Source organism: Macaca thibetana, chromosome 2 (assembly GCF_024542745.1).
Source record: "Macaca thibetana thibetana isolate TM-01 chromosome 2, ASM2454274v1, whole genome shotgun sequence".
Classification (NCBI taxonomy): Eukaryota; Metazoa; Chordata; class Mammalia; order Primates; family Cercopithecidae; genus Macaca; species Macaca thibetana.
The window spans coordinates 181,351,968-181,366,446 of record NC_065579.1 but is presented as its reverse complement, the minus strand read 5'-3'; the positions used below and the strand labels follow the sequence as shown (position 1 = coordinate 181,366,446).

At 37.5% G+C, this 14,479-nt stretch overlaps 1 pseudogene; it reads left to right on the top strand.

Moving 5' to 3' along the window:
• Positions 1-1,000: 1,000 nt before the first annotated feature.
• LOC126949374 (little elongation complex subunit 2-like) lies at positions 1,001-2,042 on the top strand (annotated as a pseudogene).
• The last annotated feature ends 12,437 nt before the right edge of the window (positions 2,043-14,479 follow it).

The following is a 14,479-nucleotide window of genomic DNA, read 5'->3' as shown; positions in this document are numbered from 1 at the left end:
TGAAGCCAATGTTCATTTACTATTCTGACAATCCTAGGCCCTTAAGAACAATGCTAAATCTACTCTGCATGTGTTCTATAAATGAAACAAAGCCTGGATGACAACACATCTGTTTACAGCATGGTTTACTGAATATTTAAGCCCACTGTTGAGACATAGTGCTTAGAATAGAATTTTTTCAAACGATTCCTTTTCATTTACTATGCACCTGGTCACCAAGAGCTCTAGTGGAGATGTACAAGTAGACTAATGTTTTTGTGCCTCCTAACACATCTATTCTGCAGCCCATGAGTCAAGAAATAATTTGACTTTCAGGTCTTATTATTTAATAAATATATTTTGTAAGGCTACAGCTGCCATAAATAGTAGTCACAGTGATTCCTCTGATAGACCTGAAAAATCATTTAAATCTGCAAAGTAAATTGGAAATCTCCTGGAAAGGATTCATTCTCCTAGATGCTTAAAAACATTTGTGATTCATTTAAGAAGGACAAATATCAACATTAACAGGAGCTTAGAAAAAGAGGATTCCAAACCTCATGGTTGACTTTGAGAAGTTCAAGACTTGAACCGAGGAAGTAACTACAGATCTGGTAAAAATGTCAAGGGAACTAGAATTAGAAGTGGAATCTGAAGATGTGACTGAACTACTACATCCTTGTGGTAAAACTTGAAAGATGAGGAGTTGCTTCTTATGAATAACCTAAATAAGTGGTTTCTTTGGAGATGAAATTTATTCCTAGGGAAAATGCTATGAACATTATCAAAACGACAACAAAAATTACATAATTTGGGCCACGTCCTTTAAATATGGCTTTCCCAGGTGCACGCGACAATGTGAGGAGCGGGGAGGAGCGTGTGTGGTATGTGGCCGCAGCCTGGGCAAGAGCCACTGCGAACCATGAGTTGAGTAAATTCTGGAGGGATCCTGCCTCCATTGAAGCCCTTGCAGCCAGGCAGCTGTGAACTGTGAGCTAGAGTGAAGCAGAAATCTAGGAAGATGAGCTCCAAGATGGTCATAAGTGAATCAGGACTGAATTGGGATATTTTCCTCAAAAATGGCCTTAAGACATTTTTCTCTTGAGAAAATTATAAAGACCATTCAGTGGCTCCAAGTGTAAAAGAACTGTTTTATCGAACAGAGCGAGCAGAGGAGTTATGTGGACTTGTTGATTAAATATGCAAAGATTCCTGCAAATTTCAAAGCTGTTGGAATGAATACAAATGACTTCTTGCACTCCTTGGATATGAAAAAAAAAAAAATGTGAATAAAGAAGTGACTGGGTTCCTAAAGTTTTTGCAGAATTCTGCAAGGAAATGTGCACAGGATTATAACATGCTTTCCAGTGATGTTTGTCTCTTCCCAGAGAAAATTTTAAGAGCTTGCATTGAACAAGTGAAAAAGTACCTAGAATTCTATACTCTCCACTAGGTCACCAGCTTAATGGTATTCCTCCCATTCAAAGTAGAGATGGAATTAAAGTTAGAAAAAACTCTTTCTGCATTGGGCAGGGTAAAATATGTGAAAACAGTATTTCCCTCAATGCCTATAAAGTTGCAGCTCTCAAAAGATGATATATCTACCATTGAATTGCCAGAATGAACAGCTGAAACTATGCATTATGATATTAGAAAAGATCCAAATGCAGAGAAGCTCGTTTCAAGATATCACCCTCAGCTAGCTCTAACTAGTCAATCATTATTTACCTTATTAAATAATCACGGACCAATGTACAAGGAACAGTGGGAACATCCAGTATTGATTCAAGTAATACCAGTTGCAGGTTCAAAACCAGTTAAAGTAATATATATTAATTCACCACTTCCCCAAAATAAAGTAACTATGAGAGAGAGAAATCAAATCTTTCATGAAGTTCCATGAAAATTTATGATACCCCAAAACACATCTGTTCCAGTACCTGCAGTCTTTATGGACAAAGCTGAAGAGTTTATATCTGAAATGGACATGTCCCATGAAGTCAATGAGTGCTGAAAAATTGAGACTCTTGAAAACTTGCATCTGGATTTTGATGATGATGTCACAGAACTTGAAACTTTTGGAGTAACCACCACCAAAGCATCAAAGTCACCAATTCCAGCAAGAGCTTCCACAGTACCTAACATGACAGATGCTCCTGCAGCCCCCAAAGCAGTAACTACACTTGTGGCAACAAGTGCACCAGACATTACTGCTAATTCTTGAAGTTTATCTCAGATTCTGATGGAACAATTGCAAAAGGAGAAACAACTGGTCACTGGTATGGATGGTGACCTTGAAGAGTGCAAAAGTAAAGATAATCAGGGATTTGAATCATGTGGTGATAAGGTATCAAATTCTGACAAGTCTTTGAAGCAAGATAGTGACTTGAAAACATCTGATGCCTTACAGTTAGAAAATTCTTAGGAAATTGAAACTTCTAATAAAAATGATACAACTGTAGACATGGTACATGCTGATGGTGAAAGACCCAATATTCTGGAAAACCTGGACAACCCAAAGGAAAAGACTGTTAGATCAGAAGCAGCTAAAACTGAAGATACAGTTCTCTTCAACTGTGATACAGATGAGGAGTGTTTAATCATTGATATGGAGTGTAAAAATAATAGTGATGGAAAGACAGATGTTGTGGGTTCTAACTTCAGTCAGTCCAAATTCTTCCTCAGGACAGGCTTCTGTAGGAAACCAGACATACTGCTTGTAGGCCTGCAGAGTCATGTGTTTTGTAAAAAACTTATCAAGTGAGTATATAAAACACATGATCCAGTTGGAGAAATTTTAAAAATGCAGGATAATCTCTTAGAGCCAATTTCCAGAAAAGTACCCGAATTGTCCTTAATGAATTTAGAAAATTCGAAACAGTCTTCTGTTTCTCAGCAATTGTCTGTTCCTTCAGATAGCTCTAGTTGACCAAAATCTGGATGGCCTTCTGCATTTCAGAAGCCCAAAGGACGATTGTCCTATGAACTTCAGGACTATGTTGAAGATACATAGGAATACCTAGTTCCTCAAGAAGGAAGTTTTGTTTATAATTTATTTAGCCTGCAAGACCTGTTGTTTCTCATGTGCCGCAGTGTCCAGAGGATAGAGACAAGACCATGTTCTAAAAAAAAAAAAAAAAAAAAACAGAAGAAAATCAGAAGACAATTTCCAGTTTATGTACTATCAAAAGTAGAGTATCAAGCTTGTTATGAACTTGAAGCTCTGATTGAAAGTGAACTTTGTCACTTATGAACTGAAAGTTTATTGCATTCCAACAGCTCATTTTATGTTGGGCATATCAATGCTTTTACTTCAAAGCTTTTTCTACTGGAATATATTACCTCAGAAGAATTAAAAGAAAAGTTTCAGCACTCAAGATTTCCAATTTATTTAACATCCTCCAACACATTCTAAAGAAATTAAGTAGCTTGCAGGAGAGTTCCTACTAGTTATATCATGCAGCAGAAGATTATTCACTCCTGATCTATAAGGTCTGTGATGGAAAAGTTACTAGGACAGCATACTATTTGTATAAAACCCATTGTGGCCTTCTTGTATCTTCCAGTCTCTCAGTTCCCTGGGTCCAATTAGATCCCAGCCTGTTATTACCATATCATATCCATCATGGAAGAATACCTTGTACTTTTCCACCTAAATCACTGGATATCACAACACAACAAAAGTTGGTGGAACCAGAATGCCTATACGCAGCCACAGGATTCCAGTTTCCATAGAAGCCAAAAGCAGTTGCTTGCCTGTTCAGCAAGTTGAAACTGAAGGAGTGTTTCCAAATAAAAGAAAAATAACTTGAGGACTGAACCATGGAAAATTAAATTAGAAAACAGTTATAACAATGTTTAATTTAGAAAAGTTTGAGGGAAAATATAACTAACAGATCAGTAGGCAAGAGGAACATTTTTCCTGTAGTATTCTGAAGAGTTCTTAGAGTGCCTAGAAAAAATATGTTGGCTATGTGAAGGAATGCTTCAACTAAAATGGAATGTTATGCTTTTCCCCCTTAAAGTCCGAGGAGGATCTTGATATGTTTTAACATTACCATGGCAGGGAAATATATAAAGAAGAAAAATATTTTTACATTAAACCTTTTCTAAAAATTGTAAATAGAAAAATAATTTGCTTTTTTTTTAATCAAGAACAACACTGTTCTGATAGACTGACTCTGTTGAGACTGACTCAAAAGGTTGAATATTGCCAATGTTGAAGATAATTATGAGCATTGCAAACCTTGTTTCTGACCCATTTTGACAGTTTTTATATACTCCTTTAGAATGATGAATGTTGCAAGTTAAAATTACATAACTTAGTTAAGAAAGCAGTGGAAGGGTTTCAGAAGATTGACTCCAATTTTGAAAGACGTTTTACTGTGGGCGAAATGCTACCAAACATCATTGCATGCTACAGAGAAACCTTTCAAGAAAGGAAAAGTCAATTGATGAGGCAAACTTTGTAGTTGTTTTCTTTTAAGAAATCGCTACAGCCACCATGACCTTTAGCAACACCATCCTAATCTATAAGCAGCCATCAGCATTGAGGGAACATCTTCCACTAGCTAAGACTTTCCCCTATGACTCACTGAAGGCTCAGGTGATCATTAGCATTTTTTTAAATAATAAAGTATTTTTAAATTAAGATACACGCATTGTTTTTTATACTGTGTGCTGTTAAACACAGAACAGGCTACAACATTGTATAAACATAATTTTCATATGTCCTGGGAAATGAAGAAACATTGTGTGACTTGCTTTATCGCAATATTTACTTTTTTGAGGTGATCTGGAAGTGAACTCACAATATCTCCAAGGTATGCCTGTGTTTATTACTATTAATATTCCATATAAAAGAAGGTACGAATACCTCAGTGTTTAATTCCTTGAAATTATAAAGGAAAACACTTTACCATGTGTACGGCATCATCCCGAGTTTTATTTCTTTAAGTGAAAAAGAGAAAAAACTAGAGCGGAAGCCATAGTGGGAAAATCAGGCCAGGGTTTGTCCAGGAGCACGTAGGAATCCTTCAAACTGGTAACAATGTTGACAATGAGATAGGCCAAAAAGTGGAGAACTATATTCTAGAATACCTTTTGACAGAAGGATGTATGTAACATCAGAATAAGTATTTGTATTCTTTGTGCTTTTTTTTGTTCTTGCCTACAGAGTAAAGGGTGTTGGATGACATGGTAAGTAAAGTCCTTTGATTTGTTATTGTATCACCTTGCTTGGAGGTGTATCACAAGCAATATACCCTAAAGGATATAAGTTCAATTTGTATACTTCTTTTTTCTCTTTCTCTTTTTTTTTTTTTTTTTTTTTTTTTGGTAATAAGACGATGTTGTGAAATAATAATCAAGATGCTTTCCACTTTGTAACACTACTACCCTCCCTCATTTTTTTCTGAAATGACCTAGCCAACACCCTAGAGCAGTTAATCAGTTATTATACTTTTAGTGTGAACAGTGAAGAAATTGACAGACTGGTTCAAAGTATAACGTTTGAAAGAATCCTTGCAGAGCAATTTTAAACTTTATTCGAGTATTTATATGTGTGCGCATATACGTATATATGTGTGTTTCTGGTATCACAGAAGGAATCTCAACATCCTGGGATGCCGAAGAAAGAAAAAGCAGAGAGTTAGATGGATATTGAGGGCTTCTTATCCATCAGCACTCCCTAGTCCATTAGTTATAGGCCCCTATATACATTTTGTGGGATTGAGTAATTAAGAGAACCTGTATCCAACTTCCTTTTGAAGCCAGAAAAGCAGAGCAAACTGGTAAAACTTTCCACCACCCCCTAGAGAGAGAGTCAGTAAAGGAGTAATAGCTATGTTTGTAGCCAAGGTCAAAGAGGTCAATACAGACATTATAAACACCAATAAAAGATGATATACCTGAGACACTGGGAATGTACTACAATTAGAGGCTTTAATTCATTTTTTAGCAAGCAATTATGAATTTCCTAACGTTTTTCTAGTGTTATTTTATTTTAACCATCTCAAGTTGTCAACAGCAACCTGCCATCTTTCCCCATCTAAGAAAATCCTAGTTATCATTCTCATCCTTTTATTTTTTTGCCAAAAGATTTTGATTTTTATGTTAACTGCACAAGTAGAATAAAAAAAAACTTAGGCTAAAATTAATATTTTACCATGCTTATATTCACATCACAGAGGCCAAAGCCCTGTGAGACAATTTCCAGTAAGCAGTAATTCTGATTTCATTGTTCATAGCAAGTAGGGAAGGCATTATTCCACGAAATGTGATTAAATTTCATGTTGGGAAGTTTGAGTGTGAAACTATCTAGACTTTTTTGTGCTTAAGTAGAGGACAGAAATTTGAAAATGATAACACTGAGAAGTTATTCATTTCACACATTCCCCTTAAAATGAGTAGTAAGATAATCCTAACCTTCATGTTTATGAAATAATGTAGGTGAAGAGAAACCATTTCAAAGGAGATGTAAGAATATTTCTTAATTTAGGTTTATCTTCCAAGAAGTTATTTTAAATGTGTAAACATTAATTTTGATTTTGCATGCAAATTGCCTAACCCCATGTCTGGCACATAGTAGCCTCTCAATAAGTAGTTAGGTTTTTTTTGTTGGTGAGCAATATTACTATTAACATCACTTGGTAACTGAATGTAGTTTATAAGGCTGAATATATATACAACTATTCAACATATTTTAGTTGACTTTATCTGATAAAATAAAGTTCATTAGGTAAAATATCAAGTTCACAAATAAACACAGATTTTACTAATTTTGTAGGTACATAACATTGGAAACAAAGAATCAAATATAAAATATAGACACTGGTCTGGCGCAGTGGCTTATGCCTCTAATCCCAGCACTTTGGGAGGGTGTATTGCTTAAGGTCAGGAGTTCAAAACCAGCCTGGCCAACACGGTGAAACCCTTGTCGCTACTAAAAATACAAACATTAGCTGTCCATAGTGGCCTGTGCCCCTAATCCCAGTTACTCGGGAGGCTGAGGCATGAGAATTGTTTGAACCTGGGAGGCGGAGTTTGCAGTGAGCTGAGATCACACCACTGCACTCCAGCCTGGGTGACGGAGTATGAAAAACTATCTCAAAAAAACAAACAAACGAATAAATACATACATAAATACATAAAATATAGACATTGTAAAATATACTGCTTTTATGGATTATCTCCTTGAAAACATTAAAATAACTACTGTTGAGCCTGAAATGCTGAAGTGTATTGCAATAACGGTGAAAATGGCATCATGAAATAGTTCTATAAAATAAATAACCTATTCTTTGAAAAAAGTGCCCCTTAGAGAGTGGAATGATCACCAAGTAAAAGCACAATAAATGTTCAAATAAATTGATTATATTTCAGAAATCCTTCCCTTCCTTCAAAAAGAGTAATCTCTCTCCTGGTTATTGATATATGAGGTTTTTGATGAAAAAATGAAACTCTGGGCCAGAAAATAGATTTAGGAAGCATCAGTGTTTTGGCCTTTCTCAAAATACAGACATAACTGAAGTGTCAGAAGTGGAGCTGACAGTGATGGCCGAGCATCTGACAGCTCAAACACAGCTTGCTCGTCAGTCTGATGCTGCCAAGCAGGAGATGGCACGATTCCACCATACAAATATGTTATCTTCAGGTTAGGACTGGTTTTTGCCTTCATGTGATTGGAGCTTATTATTATTATTATGAAGCATTGATTACCACTTAGTCTACAACTTCAGGGCCAATATTCAAACCTTCATTTCCCCAGTTGACCAGGATGTGCTTGCAATATTTTCTCTCTTTGAATATACTCATTCAGAATGAAAAAAAAAAAAAATGGGTGAGAGGGTCTACATTCAGAGGCACTTTTGAGACCTGTCATATTTCCTCATTTGCATGGCAGTATGCTACGAAATCAAGTTTTGGATTCTAATTTTCTGGCTCAGTCAGATGACTTGAACTGGTGATGTCAGCACTGCATGATGCTGATGCCAAGCGTTGTTTATGCCTTCCTGTCCTCCAGGGACACGTAAATCCATCCTGCATCCGCAAGCTGTCAGAGGAGAAGAAAGGCACTGGTCACTAATCTTGTCATGATCAACACGGCTCTCAGCACCCTGGTTTTTGTCTTGCCTGGATTGGAATGCGCCGGTAATACAAATGTGTACCTTGTATTTCCTTTCCGTCGTTGCCATCAGTTGATCTTCTTTTCTCTTGACATTCTTTTAAACCGTGTTAGACAGGTGTTAACACAAAGTTGAAAACATATCTCACTAAAGAGTTTCATGCGTATGTGTTTAATGGCTATTGAACAATTTATTAGGGTTTTGCAGGAGCAAGCAGTCCCTCCAGGTTCCTTTTTTTCCCCTCTGAATTCTATTTCAGTTAACAGACTGAATATAAAGGAGAAGCTACTGCATAATGTGGTATGAACAGCAATAAGACTGAAAGTTCTCTGCTTAAATGGCCCCATTAAATCCGCCATTGCCCCCTTGATGGCCCATGATGGCTCATTTCTTTCAACAAAGAATACTACCAGTGTCGATGTCATGTTCAATAATCATGGGCTGCTGTTCTCAGAAAAAGAAAAGAAAAAAAAAAAAAAAAATATATATATATATATATATATATATCTCTTCCCAAATAGTGAATGTTGAGCTTCAACATTTCAAATTATTTTCAGTCTTTCAGTTTGCAGAATGAATAGACACAGAATTTTATTTTCTTTTTCTTAGCATTTTTTATTAATATACTTCGCTGTTCTTTTTGCCTTCAGATAAAATATTCTGATGCATATGGAGATAGGAGTTCTTTGTTTACTCATAGCCCATGTGCATAAACAAACGTCCTTACTATGGGAAGCCTTTATTTTCTACAATAAGAGGAGCATTTTTTAAAGAAGCAAGTATTTTTTGGTTATCACTTCAGCCTGGATTGGAGTCTGTGGCTCATTTTACAACCTGCACAAGTTTTTGGTACTTGTAAATTTGTTGTTGTAAAACTTGCTCTTTCCACCTTTGACCTGATATCAAAAGCTTTATATTTTCACTTTCTGAAAAAAAAAAAAACAAAAAAAAACCCACCTTGATATTTTGAAATTCTCTGACCTTTCATTTATGCATATCCATAATAGGAAACACGGCTTAATAGAATGGGCTTCAAATAATTTTGAAGGCAAACCGATTTTAGCTTCAACCCTAACATTTCATATCTGTGGGCTTTCTGGTAAGATATTTAAACTCCACGTCTCTCAATTGATTCAGTAATAATAATAACAGCAACACTAACCTTGCAACGTTTTTGTAAGAAGCAAAGACATTATTTACGAAGTATCCAGAACATTTCCTTGTATACAAACAAGGCTTAATATATAATAACTCTATATTTTATTTACGCAGATTACGAAGCTCTTTCACTAATAGTGGAACCCTGTTTATTAGTAAAAGAAACTAATGCAGGTAAAATGAACATCTAGAGCATTCGTTAATTAAATAAAAGATACCCAGAGATCTAATTTTGTAGGAAAAAGATATATACAAGATGTGTAGACCTATTAATTGCTTTTGTTTTCATTAGAGCTTTTATTGTGGTTGATTAAAATGTGCGTGCACATGAGGCCTCTTCTGCACTGGCTGACAGTGTCACCTCCTTCGTGTCATTTATCTATAATACATTTGAGAGTCTACCAATAATCCCAACCCCCAAACAAGCCAGAGCTTCTGTTCACATTTCTCTGTCTTAGAAATTGCTCTGTCAGGCCGGGCGCGGTGGCTCAAGCCTGTAATCCCAGCACTTTGGGAGGCCGAGACGGGCGGATCACGAGGTCAGCAGATCGAGACCATCCTGGCTAACCCGGTGAAACCCCGTCTCTACTAAAAAATACAAAAAACTAGCCGGGCGAGGTGGCGGGCGCCTGTGGTCCCAGCTACTCGGGAGGCTGAGGCCGGAGAATGGCGGGAACCCGGGAGGCGGAGCTTACTGTGAGCCGAGATCGCCCCACTCACTCCAGCCTGGGCCACAGAGCGAGACTCCGTCTCAAAAAGTGAGCTGAGATCCGGCCACTGCACTCCAGCCTGGGCGACAGAGCGAGACTCCGTCTCAAAAAAAAAAAAAAGAAAAAAGAAAAAAGAAATTGCTCTGTCAGTTTTCTTTCTTAATTCATTAATTTAGTTTCATCACTCAATAAAGTATAGGATCAATTCCAACACATGTCCACTAGTTGATGACATAGCGCAGAAATATTTTTCTTTCCATGAAATGTGAACAGTAGTTTCAGTGGTACCTAGCTCAAAAATGTAACTTCCTTCAAGTTCCTCCTTGAAATAGTTCCGCAGAACTACTTTGCAAGTATACACTTTGGTTAGCCAACCAAACAATTGTTGTTTCGTATATGAAAAAATAAAAATTGCTTTTTGTATATATCCTTTTCTACTTTTCGCCACTAGCTGCACTAATTCCTATCCAAGAGATCACATATGAGGTCATTTCAAGAATAACATACACTTCTAATTCTTTTTGGGTTTGTATACTTCATGAGGCCTCACTCCAGATTCTCACTCGGATTGACCTTAGAGTAAAATGAATAATTTTGGAGATACTGTGTCTTTAGGAAATACTTTAACGGATGAAAACGTTTAGACCTTGTGGCAAAGCACAGAAACTCTGTAATAGCTGTTTCTGGCTGGTCTCCATCTGACTTCTTGGAACCCCTCTTTAGCTTCAGTTCTCTGCCTTATGGAAAGCTAGCCTAACCATGCACTGAGTATACTTTCAGTAGCAGAATTCCCTCTGAAGCAATGTGAGAATCTTTCTGAAAACAGAGATTTCTGGAGGGAGAGCTCCCATGGCTTATCTCAGATACGGAAAAGAATCAGTGAGTCAAAAAACTTCGTCAAGACAGTAATTCTATTGGCTCCCAAATATTCATATGTGTGGTTGCCAGCTCCAGGCTGTGTCATTTTGAGTCAGAAAAAAATAATAATAACACACAATGTAAGTCTCTAAAGAAAGTACTCAGGGTCTGGCATATTTTTCCCCTGTTCCTCATTGATGCTTTCTTATTGACCTTTCTTTTTTGCTCCAATTTAGAATCTGTTAATCTGTTACCCCTGGGAGGTATGAATTTCCATATTCTGGTTGATTTATATGGATTTCCTGTAAACTGAAGACTGCAGGATGAAATCAATCACTGTGATGCCTATACCAGTGGCCCGGGATAAGACTTAAAAAATACCTGATGTTTTCCATTCTTATTAGGAATGAAATGAGGGAATACTATTTTCATGATGCTTCCTGTACTGTGAAGATTATTTTGAGAACTTTCACACTGATAAGAGAAGAATAGGAACATGACATTTTGTACCTTTAGCTGATGTTTTATGATGGTGATGAAAGAATATCTGAAGGTTTTATCTGACCCTTTCAAGAACTGTAGAGTGTTACAGGTCTTCTGTGTGTAGGAATACGATTAGTATCCCGGAATGTAAGAAATTGCTGCATTAACTCAGTTTAGCTAAGCTTTCACTAAAAAAGGGAATAGTTCTGAAATTCTGAGTTATATTCACATGTTGGAAGGAGAGTTGTTAGTGTGTTTAATCTCATTCGCTTTCTTATGAGATTTTTTTCTTACTGTTCTTCTGCATGTAGAAATATTCCATGTATATTCAGTTACCAAAAATGATGTAAATGCCAATTACCTCCTTTTAGAAAGAATTAAACAGCATTCTGACAACCCCTATATTAACAGTTACTAATTTTTAAAAAACTATTTGACAAAGAAAATCCTGAGAGTCAAAACTTGGGCCATTTCTTTGTAGTTAAACTGCATTTTAGTTTTTCTTTTCTCTTTATTTTTATTTATTTAGTTAGTTAGTTAGTTTCCAGATTTCCATTTGTCATGGAAATTTAAAATTAAGCCTCTCCAATGTGCACATTTTAATTTAATATGAGGAAATGTAATTTATTATTTGGCACAGATTTATTGTTGTAAAAAGCTCCCACTGATGTCATGGTGAATTCTGTGCATGAAATGAGGGCAAACAAATGATTCATTTTTCATGAATATTAACAATCAATGTTACATTCTCCTAAAACTGCAGTATAAGATTCTTTACCAAAATGCTCAACTATATTTAGATGTATTTCTTTCACTAAAGCCATGAGACAGAGAAAATTTTATGAAAAATAATAGTGTGGTTGGTATAACCACAAAAAGTGATATGGAATAAAAAGTCAATTTCCAGATCCACGAATCCGTATGTCCAAGTGGTAATAACCCCATAGGTAGGGTCACCTTGTTACCTTGGATATATTTCAGTAGATACATTGCTGTCCTGTCTCTGTTGATTAGATACGTGTGGGGGGGGGGGGGGGGGGGGGGGGGGGGGGGGGGGGGGGGGGGGGGGGGGGGGGGGGGGGGGGGGGGGGGGGGGGGGGGGGGGGGGGGGGGGGGGGGGGGGGGGGGGGGGGGGGGGGGGGGGGGGGGGGGGGGGGGGGGGGGGGGGGGGGGGGGGGGGGGGGGGGGGGGGGGGGGGGGGGGGGGGGGGGGGGGGGGGGGGGGGGGGGGGGGGGGGGGGGGGGGGGGGGGGGGGGGGGGGGGGGGGGGGGGGGGGGGGGGGGGGGGGGGGGGGGAAATAATTCTTATTTTCACATATAATGCATCATACTAATAAAGATCTCTGTTTATGAATCAACCCTTCTTTCATTCAACACATATTTATTAAAGTTAATACATGCCTTTGCTGGGTATCTGAGACAATACAACACACAAGATTGACAATGTCACCAACATGTCAAGGAGCTTACATTCCAATAGGCAACACTAACAATAAACCAAGATAAATGGGATAATTACAAATTATAATTACTACTAATGTTACGAAGTTTTTCCTGTTTTTCTAATTGAAATCAAATTGCTTTCTAAAGCCTGATATATTATAAGGTGATTAATGGAGAATAATTTTTAAATCACTAATTAATGTCCTTATGTTTTATTTAACACACACACACGTACACATAGAGTTCTGTTAGTTTTAGTTTTCTCTGTGTCTTTTTCAGGTCAATGTCTCAACAAGAAAATGCTAATGGATTTAGCTTACCATACGACTGAGCTAAACGATTTGTGAAGTACTTATATACTCATTTTTGCTTCCTAAAGCTGACATAATAAATTACCACAAACTGAGTATCTCAAAACACCTGAAGTTTTTTCTCTCATAGTTCTGGGGTCCAAAATTAAGGGTGGCAGGGTTGGTTCCTTTTGTAGGCTCAAGGGAGAACCCATCCCTTGTCTCTCTCCCAGCTTCTAGTGCCTGTGGGCAATTGTTAGTGTCCCTTAGCTTGTAGATGAATTATTCCAATCTCTGTCTCCATCTTCACATGGCCTCCTCCTCTGTTTCTCTGTGTCTCAAATGTCCCTGTACTTATTCTTATACAGGCAAAGGTTATTGGGCTGAGGACCCATCGTAATTCGGGATGATCTCAAAATCCTTAAGTACATACGCAATAACCCTTATTCCAAATAAGATCAAATTCTGAGGTTCCTAGTGGAGATATCTTTTGGCGGAACAATATTTGCCCAGAACACTTGTAAATTACAATTTTATTCATTCCTGAGCATGCAAATAAGTATTATTTGTTAGGTTAACAAATTAGCTCCCCCGTCATGATCTGAAAACATAAACTTACAGTCATGGAACATGGGCAAGTTATTTCTCCTCTATCTGTTGCATGTTCCTCATCTACAATGTGATAGAGCTGCAAGGAGAAATAGTAGAATCCACCTTTATAGTTGGAGATGCCAACACCCTGCTACATGTAATGGACAGATCCAGCTAGCAGAAAATCAGTAAGGACATAGTTGAACTATATAGCACCATCAATTAACTGGATTTAATTGACAGAAAATACTTCATATAACAACAGCAGAATGCACATTTTTTCTCAAGCTCATACAGAATATTAACCAAGATAAACCATATTTTGAGCCATGTAACACATCTTAATAAATACAAAAGTACAGAAATCATTCAAAACATGTTTTCAGAACACAATGGAATTAAACTAGAATCAATAACATAAATATGCCTGCACATTTCCAAAAGTTTTGTAGACTGAAAACACTGTTAAATAACACCTGGACCAAATACATCTCAAGAAAAATTTAAAAATACCTTAAACTAAATTAAAATAAAACAAAACATCAAAATGTGTGGAATGTAATACTTACAGAATGTTTTTTCTTTTTTCTGAGACGGAGTTTCGCACTTGTCACCCAGACTGGAGAGCAATGGCGCGATCTTGGCTCACTGCAACCTCTGCCTCCAGGGTTCAAGCGATTCCCCTGCCTTAGCCTCCTGAGTAGCTTGGATTACAGGTGCCCGCCACCATGCCTGGCTAATTTTTGTATTTTTAGTAGAGACGGAATTGCACCACATTGGCCAGGCTGGTCTCGAACTCCTGACCTTAAGTAATCTGCTCACCTCGGCCTCCTGAAGTGCTG